This window comes from Vitis riparia, chromosome 6, assembly GCF_004353265.1.
Source record: "Vitis riparia cultivar Riparia Gloire de Montpellier isolate 1030 chromosome 6, EGFV_Vit.rip_1.0, whole genome shotgun sequence".
Classification (NCBI taxonomy): Eukaryota; Viridiplantae; Streptophyta; class Magnoliopsida; order Vitales; family Vitaceae; genus Vitis; species Vitis riparia.
In genome coordinates, this window is record NC_048436.1 from 21275167 (window position 1) to 21289099 (window position 13933).

Below are 13933 nucleotides of genomic sequence, written 5' to 3' on the forward strand. Positions count from 1 at the left end.
TAATAATTTTTTAGATTAGTGTATGCTTCTTGAATTTTGAAAAGTAGGGCAATGAATTTGGGATTGCAGCCCATAATATACTTTTTCCATTTTATTAGTCTAAAAAAATAATATATATATAAATAATAATATATAATAAAATGAAATAATGATCATAAAATAATTTGAAAATCTGGATATATTTAAATCAATTATAAAAATGTTTGATTCAGATATTAAGGATATATTTTAACATTATATATGTAGTAAAACTCCTAACATGGCATATAAGGACTCGTGTCAAATCACTTCTATTTTTTACTTTAGTTAGAAGCTGGTTTCAAATTATAATTTTAAGGATAATATTGTATTATAAAAGTTTTATTAAACATACGAGAACTTTATTAAAAGCAACATTTTTTGGCTTTATTAGTTTTTAAATATAAGTTCTTTACAAATATTAAAAGTCTTTATTGAGTTTAAAAAATGAAAACAAATGACTTCTTGGAAGTTGATCCAAATAAAACTATAACATGTCATTATAGATAGTATTAGAGTCAATCTCAACCTTAAAGTGGAAGTTAAAGTGAGTGCTCTAACTAGCCTCGTGATCTCATTAGACGTGTCAAAGACATCATATTTACATAAAAGTGATTATGGTATCTTAGATTGATGATGGAGAGAATTTTTCTTACACATTTAAGTTCGATTTAGAATGAAGTAAAAAAAAAAAAAATACTAACAAATATCACCTAATTTTGAAATAAATATATGATTAAAGATAGAATAAAAAAATAAACCTCATCCCTAAATTGAAGAAACTATTAAATAAAAATCATATATAAAGTATTAATTAAGGGATTGTAAATGTCAAAAATTATAAAACTAAATGAAAATGAGAATTTAATACCTAAGAAATGGATTTTCTAGATAACATGGTGTTTATACTTCTAATATTTAAAAATAAAGTTCAGTGCATGGGAGATATTAAATGGAATTTTTATCTTTATTAAAGTCATAAACAATGGCATTTTTATTAATTTTAAAATTATAAAATAGGAAATACATTTTCCATTTTTTTAATAAATATAATTAATAAAAATATAACATTTAACTATCTAATCATATTTAAAAAGAGTCATTGTTCGCTTTAAGTTCAATATTGTCACATTTTTAAATACATCCATATGATTAAAAAGTTTTATCATATAAATATGTCAGAAACTTTTTTTTTTCTTTTAGCCAAGTATCAAGATCAACTCACATGCAAATAAATTACCTTATCTATAAGTCATGAGTCAAACTCACAACATTTGTAAGGTTGAATAGGCAAAGTCTCACATCAAGGTCGGTTGAGTCAGGATAATGAGATGAATTGTTGATATCATTTATAACGACTTGCTCCCTTTTGTATAGAATGGCTATTTTGAGCCCAATGACCTTCAGATTTAAGGAATTTTAATTAAGAGGAATATTATATATATATATATATATATATATATGGAAAGAAATTCTAATACCATATATGTAGTTAATTTATCTTAATCATACATATACGTTTTAAAATTGCAAGGGTTCACCCAATTCAAACTAGTACAGTTCTATTTTATTATACTATATCATATACAATATGATAACAAGATTAACTTGCCCTAATGGCTATTGAATGTCTCCATTTTACATTGGAGCCTTGCATGCACTCATTAAAAAAAAAAAAAAAATTCTGCATAAGAATCAGATTGTGTTCGGAAGTCTTTTTCGTTGTTAAAGTATATTCTCTATATGCATTTTTTGAAGAGCTATCTATCAAGTGCTTCTACAGAAAGCATTACAAATAGTTTTACAACTTTTTAAAAGTTTATTATACATCTAATTTTTTTTCAAAATTATTATTTCTTTTACTAGAAATGTTTTTTAAAAACACCATCAAATGGACTTTCATCCAAAATTGAATTAAAATGTGAATTAAATTAAAAAGAGATTCGATTAACGATATGATTCTTAGAACATTACATTTTTTGGTTTCCAAAAAATATCAAGGAAAGAAAAATACGAAAGAAATTTTGTTTCTCATATTTGGCTTTAAAATTAATAAGAAACTTATGCATTTTTTGAATTATTTAATCTACGTAAGAATTAAAATAAGTTAAATAAATTTGAAGTTGTATATAAAAATAATTTTTTTTTTTTTTATTTTCCTTCACTTTTTATTTCTTCTTATATTTTTTTCTTTCTATTTTTTTTACCTTTCATCTTCCCTCAATACAATTCAAATAGTAAAATATAAATTAAATAAATAATTTATTAATTATTACAGGAAAGAAGCATGTCAATTTTAATTGGGAGAGATTGTTCACCTAATTTTGATGTAAATTCTAGTAAACAAACAAAATTATTATCATGTGATATATAGTTTGTGACATAAAAATTGATAATTTATATGCGTCATTCAATATGAAAAAATTTCAATTTCAAGATCAATTCATTATTCTCACTAATTTTTCTCTGAATTCTTGCCAACACACATGCAATCTAATATTATGGCAGATACATCTAAACATATTCTTCTAACAGCTCAAAGATTGAATTCTGCCATGAATACATATCATAGAAGAAGAGATCTTCGACTTATTGATCATATACCCAAAAACATCAATAGAAAATGCATATATAGTGAAGGTTATCACATATATGCTTTTACTTTTTGAGGAAATTCTTGAACCAGGTTGCTGAGAGTTTTGGGTATCTTTTCAATCCATCTTTATAATCAACAAAGTTTATACCAAATCGAACTGTATAACCCGAATTCCATTCAAAGTTGTCCAATAATGACCACGCAAAATATCCTTTCACGTTGACACCATCCCTACAAATTAAGAATCATATTGTATGAGTGACTGATCTTTTGTAAATATATGACAAGAAACCTTAGCTTATTTTTCTGTAGTACATCCTTAAAGTTAAAATAGCGATTAATCTATAAATTTAACCTATAAAGAATGGATAAATAATACATATTAAGCTAAATAATAGAACTTGACTAGGTATGCCAATAGGACGTGTTTGGTATTAAATCCCCAAAGTGATCCTATCTTGATTATTGATATGCATTCCCATCCCTACACCAAATATGAAGTAGAACGGGTGGATTTGAATTTTTCTCATGCGATTGTGCCCTAATCCTTTTAAAAGTATTTAATTACAATTTTATTTTTTATTATATTAAATAAATATATTTTGGAAATAAATTTATGCATTATTTTTTATGAAAAGTGAATATGTATTTTTTATATTATAAATGTTAAAAAAGCTAGTTTAAAATTTATATATAATCTTAATGGGTTCAAAGGAGGTGGCATAATAATTGAACCACTAAAGTTTAAAAAACAGACAATAAAACTTATTCTAGATCCAATTAGGTCATTCCTAAATATGTCCTATAAAAAGGTGGGGCGCAATTGGTCCTTGAAAATACTTGTTGTCGTTCCTATACTTAACAACAGATATTAATTGCCAGTGATTTAAATATTTATATATAAAAAAACAATTTGATACTATAGATAAACCCTAAGATGGGCAAGGAAAAATAAATCGAATCAATTATTTTTAAAGCACTTACTTGATTGCGCTCTCAAGCTGAGAAAGATGATGATAGTAGTAGTATATCCTTAAGTTGTCAACAAGGGCTTCTTTAAGTGATAATGTACTATTATTCACTTCATCAATTCCTACAAAATAGTGGGAAAATATAGATATTTAGATTCTTATTGATGCCAAAGCAGTAATTAATTAATAATGCCCAAAATTCATTAAGTTGATTACCATTCTCTGTAATGTAAATAAGTGGAGCATTATACTTCTTCTTTGTGTACAACAAAATTTTTCGAATTCCACTTGGATAAATATAAGCAATCTGAAGCTGCCTGCTTGTCAAAAATAGAGCACAATTATGGCAAAAAATCATATTTTCAAACTTCTATCATTTAATATCTTCTCTTTGGACTATGTTTAGTTTGTTAAAAAAAGAAAAAATCGAAGAAAATACTAAGTTTATGTTTGGTTCCCAGAAATACTAAGGAGAGAAAAAAAAATGTAGAAGAAAATGAATTTTTTTTTTTTTTTTTTTTTATGTTTGGTTGTCCTTTAAAAAATATAAAAGAGAATCAAATATAATTAAAACTAATTAGAAACTTATGTATTTTTAAATTATTTAATTTTTATATCGATGAGTTAAAATAAATAGAATAAGTTTGAAGTAACAAATAAAAATAATTTATCGACTTTTAATCGATCTATTTTTTATTTTTCTTCTACTTTTCCTTTGTATTTTCTTTCATTTGTATTTTCTCTCAAATTTTCTGAGAAGCAAACATAGCATAAAAGATTTTCCTCTATTTTAATTTTGAAACAAAAGCCTTCAAAAAATGTATTTCTCAACAATTAAACTTCTTTCCCTCAACTTTTCTATTGCAATCAACTAAGAGAAAAAATTCATAACTCTCCTTACTCTTTTCGTTCCTTTTAATTTTTCTTTTTTATTTTTATTTTCTTTCAAATTTTTTTGAAAATCAAACATAAATAAAAAGTTAAGAATAAACAAAAAAGACGACGATTATGTTTTTTTTTTTTTTTTTTTTTTGAACTTCAAGTAAGTGTTAACGCATCATCATACCTTTATACCAATAGGGATGCCATTCCGTTGAGCTGCACGCCACAATAACATGTATGGATGATAAGTATCGATTTACTTTTAAATGAATGAATATACATAACGATTTTGATTAGACTTACTCAGAAGATTAGCATAAGGATCCGTTGTGTAGCTAGGTTTTGTATTACTAGAGTGGGGAGCATAGGCTGCATAATTAGCAGTGTAGTAATTCAATCCAAGAAAATCATATGACCCTTTTACCATCATGGATTGCTCCTTAGAGAACTTAGGCAATCGGCTTCCAACAAGCGATCGCATGCTATGAGGATAGTCTCCATTAGTCAATGGATCCATGAACCTACAACAAACATCAAAGATTCATATATTGCACTGTTCATGGGTCTTGACGACACGACTCACACTCATTTTGGCCCATGTGAAGCCCATTAAAGAAGTGGGCATCTGTTTGTACATTTGCACCATATGGCACAGTATTGGGATGCATCATAGCAAAATCCACTGGTGGGAACTGTTATGGTGATGCCTACCCCCATGGTGTTACTATGGACGCTCATGTGATTGATGCAGTACTCACCATCCAAACATGAAGTCAAGAGACCGCTTCGCCGCGTTCTGATGGTGAGTCGCATTCGAGAATGGTACAAACCAGGGCGCCACCAATGTGATTCCGATCTTCCCCTTCTGATATGCCTGCATGCAATTATTCCATAATGAATTAATCATATCGGTTTAGTACTATTCACTGAAATGTCATTAAAAGTTCGATTTTTGGAGGGTTTTGAATGAAACCTGATATTTTTGCTTGTAGACATGGACAGCAGCTGCATGGGCAAGAAGTAGGTGGTGTGACACCAAATAGGGCTCAGTCCCTGAGTCCCCACCAGTACAATTCAGCCCTTGCCATGCAGAACATCTAGCAGGGGGAAATATCCCTGCACATAACCACCCATGGTATAGCTCCATGGCTCGTTTAATGTTATCCAATGCTTCACCCTGTCCCCAAACTCTTTAAAGCAAAGCTCCGCGTAATCTCGGAAATCATCCCTAATACATTATGTCAAGAAACAATTCTTGAAGTTTTTAGGAGTTTGCATTAGAGACATCGGATTGAATCTTGATGATAGGGTTTGAATCTTTAAAACATTTTTCAAAGTCAGTTCTCTGAGGTGTTTAGAAATTTGTGGTTCGACTGCTATTCCTGGCCATCGACTAAGATTGATGGAACATGGGAAGAAAAGTGAGTCACTTACACACTATGGGGACTCAAGAAACCACCATACTCGTCTTCTAGGGCTTGAGGGAGGTCCCAATGGAAAATGGTCACAAAAGGTTGAATGCCTGTTCGTGATAAGGAACAATCAGATTAATTTTTAGCCATACGAATAAGCAATAAAATCGATGAATGATGAGAATGAATATGGACCATTGGCCAGAAGCTCATTGATGAGGTTGTTGTAATAGTCGATTCCCTTCTTGTTCACTCCCCCACTTAGCTTTCCATCTGATGGCTCAAAAAATATGGGAAAATGATACCGGTTAGAATTCCATGTGTTTGGGAGCATGGAGATTACCTAAGCCCTCAAAATTTTAACATCACTTCATCATTCAATTTTAGCTACTGGTAAGAAAAATGAATTTTAAAAATTTCTCTTGTTTAATTATTCATAAAAAAAAATTGATAAAAACAAAAGTTATACAATGGAAAAATGTACTTTCCTTGGTTGTGTAAAATGGGTAGAATTTTTATTTTTATTTTTTTTAACATTTACTTCCTTTTTTCTTACTATTTTAGAGGCATCAAATTTAGCATAAGTGTAATTGGGGTAATGCTTTGAAACTTTTGCTATTGTAGATCCTTATATTGAATATGAAAAATAAAATTATTAAAAGGAGACTTTTTTTCATTTCTAAGTCCTTATTTACCTGAAAGAATTTCGTGCAAACACACCTAAAAACTAGAGAAAATAAAAAACGAAAAGTGTAAATAATAATCTTACTCGGCAATATTCTAGACCACGAGATTGAGAACCTATAAGCATCGAGATTCATTCCCTTCATAATCCCTACATCTTCCTGCATTTACTAAAATTATGTAATAATTTGAAACAATTCAAAGTAAACTTTTGGCTCAGTCATAAGTTCTAAATAATATAATCTAAAAATATAAATAAATAAAAATTAATCATAAAGATACATCATGCATCATACCTTATAATGATGATAAGCATCAACAGCTATGCTTCCGTTACTTCCATCTTTTATCCTTTCTGTAAATTGATGGGGTAAGTGACTTGAGTAACTAAAAAAATTAGTGGTGCAAAAGTTTATCTAAGAACTAATTTTATTTACTTTCTCAAAATATGATCTCTTAAACTTTTTATCGTGGAAAGTATGATGTTGTTCCTATTTTGATTTTTTTAAAAAGATTACAAATGGACAAATTGGGTGCAGTCCACCAAAGGTGGGGTAGGGTTAGGGTTTCTTAATTTTAGTGTTTTTGGATTTGACTTTTGAAAAGTACGGGGAAAAGGCATCTATCCACTCATTTGCAAGCGTTCCAAAAAAGAAAACACAAGAAGAAGAATAATAGTGATAATGGACAAGAAGACCTATGGATTCTGCAATAGTACATGCATGTTTTCAACTTAATAATGATAAAAGTTATGAAAACCATTTTATTGATATTAAATAAATAAATAAATAATATATTATAAATTATTTTTTCTTTTTCAGAAATAAAATTATGGTGAATTTTTGTTTTTTTTTTAATAAAAGTATTTCAAGACAATGATAAGTATTTTACCATATGAAATCAAAAAAATATTTCTCGAAATATATATAGTTTGAGAAATTTTTATTAATTTGGGTCACATGACAAAATATTTTGGACTTAGAAATTTTAAAATAAATAAAATTAAAAATATTTATAAAAATAACAATTTTACCAAGATTTCAATTAATTTAGCTTATTCATCCAAGGCCTATGGTCTCACAAGAAGACCTTAATTGCAGTGTCATCATTTTCATGGAACTCAAACTTGTTTAATTATTGATTTTCCTAAAAGCTTAAGATCGAAGGATTTAGGCTTAATATACATATCATATTTCTTAATACTTTCTTTTACATGCGATTTCATACCTGTATGTGTAAAGACAGACAAAAATTCATATCCAACAAATAAAGACAAATACCGAATAAGGAACAAACGAGCAGATTGCAGAGACATGACTTGAACTATTTTTAAATTATCAATTTTCCTAAAAGTTTAAACTTGCAGATTTAGGTTTAATGTGCATATCATGCTTTTTAACATAACCAAACCCTATAAAAATATTAACCCAAATGCTATGAAACCATGAGGCTAAAAAATAAATAAATAAAAAAAACCATAATATTCCACAATTTTTGAGCTCATCATATAGGGTTGATTTTGGAGAGAAATTAAATAACCTGGATATTTATGAGTGTAAGTGTCCCATATGCTAGGTCCTCTACCATCTTCATATGCAGCACCTTCATACTGAGAAACCAGACCAAGAAAACATGAGCAAACACTTGCAGATCAACAAGCCTAAACCTATGAATCCATCACCTGGTAAGACGCAGACGCCGTCCCGAAAATGAAACCCTCCGGGAAGCTGCTTCTGTTGAGCAAATCAGTGCCATAGTTTGGTGTATCAGAAGCTTTGATAATGCCCACTGAGCTTAGAAGAAGAAGAAGAAAAAGTCTTAAGATAAAATAGCCTTGCATTGCCATGTGGTTTATCCTCCTTTGCCTATTGCCTTGGTCTCTCTCTTTATATAGAAAAAGAATAGAGAAATAGAGAAATAGAATTATTTTTAATTATTTTTTAAAGATCAAAAGAAAATGAGAGATATGACTGATCTCCAAACCATGAGAAAAAAATATCCTCAAAGTTCAAATGCAAGTAGATTGGGATGAATACAATTCAATTCATCCAATTTAATAATAAATTTAATAAATTAAATTCTTCATATAAGTCTTCATGCCCATAAGTTTAATCCGATTTATTAAACCAACCCATTATTATATTATATAGTTTAATATCTTATGTTATTATATGTTTTCAATTTGTTTGATATAATAAAGTTAGGGTTTCATCTAGGGTTGACCTCAAATCAAGAACCTTGAGTTGTGGTGGAGCGTGAGTGGGGTGAGGAGGGGAAGAGAATCGGGCTTCCCACATATGACAAATTATAAAATTTTAATTATATAATATTTAAAACCCATCAAAATAGTCCAATTGGTCAAGATGAACACTAAAAAATGGGTTCAAATTTTGTCACTAATGATACTCTAAATTTACTTGGTATTGGTTGTTGTGAGACAAGTTTGCATCCTATGGAGGTTTAAATAAAAATAAATAAAAAATCTATACAAGCAATTTTTGAACCTAATTTAAAACTTTTTTATTTATTTTAATTTTTAGGGCTAATTTTCCTTCACAACTTGCCTAAAATTCCAAAATTCTGATAAGACTTCCACATATATATGGAAGGGATGAAATTAAGTGTGGCACCCACCACAAGAATGGATTGATTGGTAAGTCAGAAAATTACGTTCTTTCAAATCCAATCTGCGTATCTCAAGGGTTACTAACTAGATTTTCCTTCTAAGAGACATGAGTTAGAATTTAGTCAATTATTTTTTCATTATTTTCCATTTGAATTAATTCTATATTTATATTGTTTCAAATCAGTGGTCTAAATAAATAGTGAAAAAAATTATCCAAAAACTAATTTAAATAATATTTATATTAATAAATATTTTGTATGGTAAGTCAAATATAAGAAAGTAATTTTTAATTTTTTTTTCTATTTTTCTATTTTTCAAGTATCAAACATAATCTTTTAATGTTTTGAAAAACTCTTATAAATTAGACTATGCATACGTAAAAAATATTTTTAATTTTTTTAATATTTAAAAAATTAAGAATACTATCTAAAATCACGCATCATACATGTGGAAGTTTGTGGCTTGATTGGAAGCTTGTGGTATGATTGGAGGAAGGTGCATCTGGACGAAGTGATAAACAAGCAAATGGAAACCAACACGAGGGGTCTCCATCAGCGGTCATCAAGAAACAAAAATTTATGGAGACATGAAAGTCTCAGTCAACAGAAATCTAGAAGCTGATTCATGTAAATGGAAGAAAAAACCTTATCTCAATCAACGATTGTATGTGGATAGATTACATCCTCTTCTGGAGAATAATAAAGCAAGATTTGAAGATGATTTAGGCACTTCTATGAAGGAATCATAATTCATAATATAACAAGACTAGAGAGCCTGATGGGCAAGAAGTAATTTTTTACCAGAAACTTATGCGATTGGACCAACTTTTATCTATGAGGGTATGAAGCATTGGGCAGATATAAGATGGGCCTGTTCAGCTAATTTTGAACAAGAACAGGAATACCTGCAGGATTGGTTGCAAGAATATTGATATGGGTTTCAATAGAAATCGACATTCTAAGACAGACCCGCCACTTTTTGGTAGTTCTATGTTGCTAAGTTACTGGATATGTTGATCCTAGGACCTGCATATACCTAACTGGGTCTCGGTAAACTGCAAGAACACAACCACTTTATTAAACGTGGGTTCATGTTGGGACCTGATTCCAGCAGCAACTGGAAATGGATGTAGCTGATCCTTAGCTATTGGATCGTCTAAACTCTGGGTTCAACAGAAACCGAGAAATGGGGCTGAAAGGTCTTATATGATCTCTCATGAAAGTCCAAACACCAGAGGAATGGAGTGAAAAGAGAAAAAAAGACCAAATGGGTCATACTAAAGTTCATCAATGTCATTCAAAACTTTCAGCAATCTGCAAAACATTACCAAATCTAGCCGACAGAGACTCAGAGGGAGAGTAATAACAATAACAATAAATGGGAAAGCTATATAACTTCAAGGATGCTTTACTCACTTGCAGAGCTCTACGAAGCATACACAGCACAGACCAACGTGCAAGTTGATCAAATGAGAAGAGAAAGCTGATCTGCAAAATTTAATTTCACACCATTGCAGTTCATAACTGCAGGTTTTACTCTTGGTTGATAATCGATTTATGATTTTTCAGCACAAATAAATCTCCTTTAGCATTGGGTACTAGTTGTACACCTTTCTGCACCAGGGTTTTCCCCCTTTATGACACATTATATATACAGCATCTATATGATAGTGAGCCACTAATATGTAAGGAACATCACACTGTCCTGTGTCAGGTTTACGGATGAAAACCAAGAGGACAAGCTAAGTCCTTTCTCAAGATAATAAATTTCAATAATTAACAAAATAACTTCAAACCAAATGCATCCTCTAAGAAATCCATGGAGATGGATTGAAATTCAAACTAATACAAAGAGCCCTGAATAGAACAAACACATGTGCTATGGTAACCAGGAAGTGCATATGCAAATTGCTGTTGATTTAGAGGGTACAGATATCACAAGAAAATCAAAATCATTCCCTTTTATTATTTTACATGCACTAGAACAGTATCACCCTGACAATCTCAATCTTGAACCCTGTTAATATCCTAGGAATGTGCTTCATATAACACTCAACTGAAACAGAGCTAGGTTCATCAAGCCTAGACGAGACACAGGCTGTCATCAAGAATTAGGAAGCCGTTTTAAGATCATTTATTATGTTCTTTCAGAGGCTAATGCCACTTCACATATATACACTTTAACTTTCAGTCCTCTCAGCAATCAAGTTACATTAGCAATAATAACTATTGCTATTTCATCAGATTCTTGGGTCAGATATCGATCTAGTTCATCATTGTGATAATACAAGTGTGTCCCAGCAATGTTAAAACACCAAGGAAGGTGTCCCAAGGACAAAACTACCAGCATAGATTTCCCACTCATGTAGTTCTCTGAAAACCTTTTGTTTCTATCCCCCGTTTTCCTTTCACACTATTGTCATGTGGATATTTATAACAGCATAGATTCACCAATTTAGTTTAAACAAACCCTATATAAGCATGCTTCTAACAACAAATCATCCTTTTTTACTAGCAATCAAACACTACTTTGGTGCCTAAACACTTGGCCCCTACCAGTATAGTGGATGACCAAATCATACCCTTCAAGTACAAGATGTTGCACAAATTCACAAGTAATATTTTAACTTCTCATGTTAAAAATATGTTATTTTCAGTATCCTGTGTTTCTTTCAAATTTCTATGAACCAATGTTACATGGACTTGGGTCCATGTTCAGGGTGCAGATATGTTCTAAGTATCAAATGATCCATCCAAACTCCAAATATTAGGATGTGCAGAAACTACCAAATTGCCAAAGTTATCCAATTTTCTTCTTCTTTTTTTTTCTCCTGGGAAATAAAGCATATATGCAATGCAACATGCCCTAAAAAATGCAGCAACAATGCTTCTACAGAGGAGCCATGTCCATGTTGGACACCATGGACAAACACAACAATCCTCTGACACACTTACACCTTCATATCTTTTCATGTTGCCACATTTATGTAATGCATGTGTCTAAGAAATAAATAGGAAAGCTTCCATCTATCAGAAACCAGGCATCTCCAATGAACATCTTATTTGTTTCATATCCATTTAAAAGGTACATAGTACATAAACAATTCCAAACTGATATTAGTTTAACAAATAATTTATCAGTGTAAAGCTATAGTCTTCAGCTGTAAGGAGTCTAAGGATATATAGAAACTCAACACACATCTATTCATCATAGATCTGAATTATAAGAGACCAATACAAGAATTTATCAGTGTAAAGCTATAGTCTTCAGCTGTAAGGAGTCTAAGGATATATAGAAACTCAACACACATCCATTCATCATAGATCTGAATTATGACCAATACAAGAATTTCAACAATAATATATCTAAATGAAAGCAAAATCTTACTATTAAATGAAGGCAAGAGTGTTTTGGCAACTCCAAATATTCTACAACTATCAATTGAAATAATCCCATAAAACAAAAAGCTAAAACAATTCTGTGTCCTAGGGTGTGATGAAAACATCCAAATTCTTTTTTTGATAGGTAACAATTTTTTTCTTTTTTTGTCCCCATGGGTATGTGAACTTGGAACCTCCCAAATTCCTACACCAACCACTCACCACTTAAGCCAGACCTTATGGGCAACAATATACAAGTTTTTGAGTGTAAAAAGGCTCATATTTCCCACATAAGATGCTCAAAATGAGATCTCATTATGCACAGACATTTGTTGGCAATAGGTGACCAACCAGGCACACAATCCATCTAGTCACCTCCATCTAATCCAAGGAAACTGGGACATGGCTTGTTGAGGTATAATATATTTTTTGTTAGGTGCCCTGTGAGAAGTATGTGTAACCTAGAATATTCAACATGGATACTTCACTCATTATGAAATTCCCACATAAAAGAGAAACCAACCACTTGAGAAAAAAATTTCAATTGGACATTCGTAGATATATGATGGTTGCTCCTTAAAGTATTGTTGTCCTAGCCTTGATATCAGGCTTGGAAAATCTAAATCCTAGACAGATTGTGGCACCTGAATTCATTTGACATATTGCACCACATTTCAAGTTGCTCATTTTCTATCATCCATCCTATGTTTTCAGTTCAGAAATTCAAGAGGAGAATAAAATGTTCCTGGAATGATACATTTTTCATTTTAAGACTATTCTATGGAAACTATCTAGTAGACCTATTCAGTTACTCGAGCATAAATTTTACCCAAAATCTGCCCCCAGTGATCAATTAGAAGTTAAGAACAGGACAAAACCGGAAAATATGATTCCACCACGAACTTGCCAAATGATTGAACAATGCAAAACAGATTAATCAGCAATCCATTTACAATGAAGTATGCTTCCTCTACAAAGAAATACAAGTGCATCAATTGAGCAAAGTGAGAAGTCATGCAGTTAATAGGGGGTAACCAATATAAGTGTCAACCAGTTATAGTATGTGATAACTAAATGTGCCACATAATGTTAGATCCCAAGTTCCAAAGAAGCCTACAAATATTAATTATCCCAACAATCCAAAACAAAAACAACAAACTAGAACAAGGAAAAAAATTTATCAAAGAACACCTCAAGCCTTTCCTCTTCTAAATACCCATAACAGGACAAAAGTAAAACAACACTGAATAGGATGCTGCAAAGGGAGTATAAATATGGTTGTCATTTCATTAAAATAACCAAAACACATTAAATTATAGAGGATGACAGAAGAAAAGAAACTGATTAAGCAAAACAAGCAGATA

The 13933-nt window shown here is 30.6% G+C and overlaps 1 pseudogene; it reads right to left on the reverse strand.

The window, feature by feature from the left end:
• Nucleotides 1-2512: 2512 nt before the first annotated feature.
• Nucleotides 2513-8421, reverse strand: LOC117915971 (annotated as a pseudogene).
• Nucleotides 8422-13933: the final 5512 nt, after the last annotated feature.